Genomic DNA, 6,000 nt, shown 5'->3' on the forward strand with positions numbered 1-6,000 from the left:
TGAGGCTGTGGGGAAAAAAAAAGAAAAAAAAGAAAAGAAAAAAAGCTGATTGCTGATTTCCATTTTTATAGGAAATAAAAGGAGTTTTGTGGATGACATAGCTCCTTCCACTGAGAATGTCAGTGCAAGATAAGTGGGCTTCAAATGGGAAAGTAAACATTTTCCCATGGGGACTGAGTTCTTACCAGAGATCTTCATCTGAGAGGGAAGAATTTTTAAAAGAAAAATTTTGTCGCCATAATAATGTTTTTATAGCACAATGTGCATTTAATGCAAGAACACTAATTCTCACCTTTGCCTGCAACTTTTTGCTGCTTCATCTGAACATGGTGAAGATTCGGATAACAGGAAAATTGGACTACCTGTATTTTGTGGATGTAGCATTTTTCAGGGCACAAATTGGTTCTGTTTCTGCAGGGGGGGCTGATGTGCTTTTTAGGAACTGGGGGGATTTTTCAGCGGACATCAGAGCAGTTTAGCGATACTTTAATTTCATTCACAATGAGCAGCCCGGTGGGGGTTTTATTCTGGTTTCAGGTTGGTGGCCCTTTGAGATTTGATATGCCACGCTTCAGATCCACTGCTGTCTGGCATAACAATTCAGGTTGCTCAAAAGCAATGATTAGCATAAATGAAAGAGTGGGTGAAATGTTCATTATATTGCCTACTGTCATGTTTGTGTACCAGATTTTGTTACCATCTGTCATTTCTGTTTTCTTGTTGTTGCCAAAAGTTGTCATTCTGAATGGAGGGTGGAGACATATTTTCAAAAGATAACACAAGATAATTTTAGGTACTTTAGGGCTCATATGCTCTGTGCTGTGTGTCAACAGCTCTCATGTACATCAGCCTTGTGAGTCTTTGATAAATCCTGGGCAGTGATTTAGTTAAAGTAGTTTTTAAAGTCATTGGTTGCAGCCACGCAAATGCATGAGATTCTCAGCTGTCGTCATCCAAAATGTATCCAGTCCTTGCAATTGCAAAGAAAAGCTTGAAAAATAAAATGTGTCCTCCCTAACGTTAAAAAAACAGAGAATATAAAGAAAGCAGGTATACAGCGGCATCGGGCTATTAGAAACTGGCCTCCTGACCGGAGATGTGACCACGGAAAGCAGCAGCTCTGCAGTGCCCCCAGATTGTTTCCAGGGATGTAAATGTCCCGGGGACCTGAAGCTGGGCAAATTCAACCTTGAAATAAGCTGCAGTTCTCTTGCAGTGACAGTAACGGCGTACTGTGACGGTGTGCAAGGGGAGCAGTGCACTCACCGGGGCTTGCAGCCTGTGAAGCAAAATGAGCCCATTTTAAACTGCAAGTTTTACTTCAGCTTCTGGGGGGAGCGAGGAGCAGGCGGGGGGTGCCTTGCCTTGCCCCAGAGCTGCAGCGCACCCCACTCTGGGGCTTGGGTGACTGGGGGTGCTCCGGTGCTTCTCACCTCGGTCCCAGCAGCACTGCCGGCCCCGGGTGCGGGGCTTTCACCCAAGTGAGTGCAGCACGCTGCTCTGCAGCATACAGAATGGAGATCACCTAATGGCTTCGGCTGGGCTCTGGGAAAACACAAAGCCAGGAGTGGTATTTTGGCAGTTTGGGCATGGCCAGCCAATGATCTGAACTCGTAACCGAAGCTGTAAGGGTATCAGTGTCGCGGCAGAGCTCCCTGCGGGGACAGGAGGGCGGAGGGTCGCTGCTTGCACATGGACAGGTAGAGAGGAGGGCGGTGGGGCTGCCTTTGCCCTGAAGGAGAAATGGGGGGCATTGAAGATGGACAGAAGACCAGGGTAGCATCATGACAGCAACCTCTCACAGACCAAAGGAGGAGAATGGGGCTTCTTTCCAGTAGCTCTCCAGAAAGCCCAAGGTACCCACCAGGAGGATTTGGTCTCCATGCCCGGAGCTGCAGGCTGCCATGCCAGGACGCTCCCCAGCCTCGGATGGAGGAGGAGCGGCTGCGGGAGCAGCCCTGTGAGGCCCAGGACTGGTGTCTGGTGCATCAGGAGCTCTCTGACAATCCAGACAAGCAATCGCTTTCCAGGCCACAGGGACAACAGGAGAGGTGTCAGAAGGGCAAGCACAAAAAGGGCACAAAGGGGCTTATTAGAGTAATTTTGATAGTGATGTAATTTAATAAATAGCTGTTAAATTATTTCCAACTAACCTAGCTTCCTTCATAAGACAGCAGTGAAGCAGTGGATGGGATGTATCTCAACTTCATAAGGGCCTTCAGCACGATCCCTCATCCCAGTTCTATGAAGAACACAACAGACAGACATTGGATTAAATGCCTGAAATGAGGGTGCATATGGTATGGAGAGTTGGGTGCTGGGTTAATACCCTATGGTGATGACTGAAGATTTTGGATTGGGAGCTGAATCTGGTACTATTCCATTTTAATTAATAACCTGTTAATTAATTAGGTGGCAAATGAGTAATTTGTTTGATGGAGCAGATTGGCCTGGGATGGTCTGACTGCTGCTGTGTGGTGGGACCATGGCAGTGTGGTGGTGCCAAGCCCCCAGAGGCCCACGGGGAGGCTCAGGACAGAGGAGCTGCACGTCCCTACGCAGGGCCAGATCCTGCACAGCCCTCAGGCTGAGCACAGCTCCAGCAGGCCCTTGGAGGGGAGGTCATGCCCTGTTCAACGTGGGCTGGGCATCAAAGATCCTTTCCATGCATGTGTCTCCATCACGAGCTCAAAGATGCCCAGAAACCAGCATCTGGGCTCCACCACAGGGAAGTTTGGACCAGCTGCTGAAGTGACAAGAGGATAAGAAGCCTCACATTGTGCGAGAGTGAAATCCACATCCCCTTCCAGGTCTCCTTCTTCGTGGATGCCTCCTGGAAGCTTTTAAGCAACCCCATGGTGGGTTGTGCACCCATAGTTGTGCTGGCCACCCAGCCTCCGCCTCCCCGGGCTTCCACAGCCCTTTCCCTGGAGTCACAGGAAGGCACACGGTGGGGCTGGGGAGCGCAGCACGCAGCTGGTGTTGGTGCTGCCAACCACGGGCCGACCCATGTGCTGCTGTGTCTGTCAAGGGGTCAGTCGGGGCTGGTCACCTCCGTGCCTGGAGGTCTCATGTCACTCTTTGTCCCTGCCAGTGCTCCTCCCTGCACTTGGGCTGCGGTCCTGGGACCGAACTTGCTCTAACAACCGGGCTGATGCTTGCTCTGGGATGCTTTGAGACATTTTAAGACATAAAGTCTTCCTGGCAGAGCGTCCATCCATGCAAAATCCTGTATTTCACACTGTCCTCAGCTGCTTTTGTAGCATGGATTGGAGATAACAGCTCTGTCCTGTTTTAACACTTCAGTAATGTAAATTGGCTTTCCTAGTTTGAATTCTTCCCTATTTGCTCTCTGCTAGAGGGTAATTTTACAAAGCTCACAAGAAAATTCCACACGAGCATTTCAGGATGCTGTGCACGTCACTGAAAACTGTTGTAAAAATGTTGTGTCTTTTTTTATTTCACAAGTGTTTTTCAGAGCTCTCAAATTCAAACCAGCCTGGGAAATTGCCCTAAATGAGCACCAAGTGCCTTCTTGTATGGGAGAGCCTGGAAGGCAGCTGAGAAGCTTCAAATAAGCAGGGAGTTGTGGGCTTGGGCCACGGGGAGCTGAGCCCACCTGGCGGGGGGGGCGCGCTGGCTGCTTGCAGGGTGGTTAAATAGACGTGGCCATAAAACGAGCATGGCAGAGCTGGGTGGCAGAGGTGAGGTGTGGCGCTTTGTCCAGCACCCAGCTCCCTGCCACGCTCAAGGCTGGGGTGGCTGGTGCGGGATGGGAAGAAAACCAGGAAAAAAAGGGAGGTTCTCTGCTTACCTCCTAATCTGCTGTTGGTTTAAGGAAACAGAAGCAAGCTCTGCGCCAAGACCTAAGCGCAGAGTGCTTAGTGCACAGCTGCGCAGGTCGAACAGCCAGCCTGATAAATTCAGTGGTGTAGGAAGTGAGCTGCGTGCAAGGTGGACAGGTTGGTTTGAAAAGTTAATCCTGCTGTAATTAGAGGCAGTGTCGTAATAGCAAAATCGCAGAGTCGCAAATCAGAGGGCAAGATGCCACAAAGACTTACAGTGCGTCAAGTCTTGCAAGAACGGGACAGAAGTAATACGCATAACAAAAATAATCCAGCCTCACGCTTAAAGGAATGCAGCAATAATCTGAGAGAGCTGGTGAAGGCTCCTCTCCTGGTCCAGCTGACAAGGTGTTTGGCCTTGAGGAATTTCAGGCGAGAAAAGTGTTGTGTCCAATCAAGGACACAAAATCCAAGCAAATTAAAATGCATCTGGACTAATGTGCGGTGATGTGCATGTACGTTAAAAGTGCTTTCTGACCTTTACAGGGATTGTTTTATACCCTGGAGCGTGACATTTTATTACTCTTGCCTTCTACATAATTCATCATAGAAAAATATTATTTTGGCTATAAAATCATTCGCCTTCATTTTAAGCCCAGCAATAGTATTTAACGTTCTGATCCTTTTTTAAACTAATTTCCCCAGGCAAATTGCATATTGTGCCAAGAGAGTCCTTTGGCTTTAAATTTTCCTGCCATTAATGTCACAGAATGGGACATCGCAGCCGAGAGGGTGATCACTTTTTTGATAACCTTGAAAGCAGCAGAGTAGAACACCTCGTCAGAGTTGCTCTCACGCAGGTTTTCCAGTGGAAATTATCCCAGTTTTTCCTGTGCCAGTTATCACCACCACAACAGTCAGCTTTGCACTGATCCCCTTAACCTGAGCTAGAAGCAATAAAGACAACAATTATTTCTGTTTTCGCCCAAGACCGTTATTTGGGCACTGTGCAAACACAGGGCAAAAGGTGATTTATTCTGAACAGGTTTTACAGCTGAAGCCATGATTCTGTGTTTGGGAGAAATTCTGGACTGAATCGATAGAAAGGGTTTGGGTTTGGCTCCACCACACTCCACAGGGAACACCCAGGAGACCCCAGGTGTTGGGCCGATCAGGGGAAATGAGGCGCATCCGTGTGGGATGTGCAAGAGCCAGACCTTACCTGAGAAGCTCTCTAAGAGAACCACAGGGTTAGAGAAGTAGTGGATTCTTTGATCTGGTTGTCGCCGTAACAAGAAAAAATAACAAATTTGGTTTGAATCAACGCGAGAAATTCAGTGAGGGAAGGGTGGTGAAACAATACAATTTAGTTAATCTGTCATTTCTAACTCTTTTTATTTTCATAGTTTCAGAGCTAGAAGCTTTTTTAAAACTTTGCTCATGAAGCACGGAGATGAATTGTTTTCTTTATCAATTAATAGATCAGAATGTTTCAGTGCTTTCCAAAATCCAAAAGCTGAAACCTCAGGGTTTTCTGAATACTCATTGAATACCTGAATATGCAGGGATTGTCCACCTGCAGAAAAGTACACTTCCTGAAAATGTGTTTTTGGCTAGAAAGAGGGGGGAAAAAGCATCATCTAATTCTTCCAGACCCCACAAAATGCTGAGGAGACCAGAGTTCAGCTTCCCTTCTCCTAGGAAATGCAGTTCCCAACTCCAGGCCGGAGGGAGGTGTCCCCTATGCTCGCCATCTGCCCCTGTAAGGCTCTGTGGATGGCCAGCCCTACAGTGTGTCCCCAGGCCTCCTGAACCTCCTGAGCCTCAGCTCCTGAGCAGGAAGGCCCTCGAGAGGCCTCCGAGCCCACCCACCCACGCACCCCACGGCTGGTGCCGGAGCTAGATCCTTCCTGATAGCTGCTTGGCCAAGGTGGTGACGGAGACCAGCCACCCGCAGCACGGCTTGGCGGGGCACTCATCAGGCAGCATGGGGCTGGGCCACCAGCATGGCTCTCCCACCTCCAACCAGGCTGCACCCAGCTCCTCTCTCCTGTGGAATTTTTTTGTTTGTTTGTTTGTTTTTGCCTAAAACAGGGCAAGAACCCTTGTGCTAGAGGAAGAGCAAGACCGGGGGAACAAACAGGCGGTTAATGTATTCACCTCGTCGGCCCTGCTCATGGGCTCCCTTCCCTGATGAATATTGAAGAACTTTATA

Source organism: Cygnus olor, chromosome 15 (assembly GCF_009769625.2).
Source record: "Cygnus olor isolate bCygOlo1 chromosome 15, bCygOlo1.pri.v2, whole genome shotgun sequence".
Lineage (NCBI taxonomy): Eukaryota > Metazoa > Chordata > Aves > Anseriformes > Anatidae > Cygnus > Cygnus olor.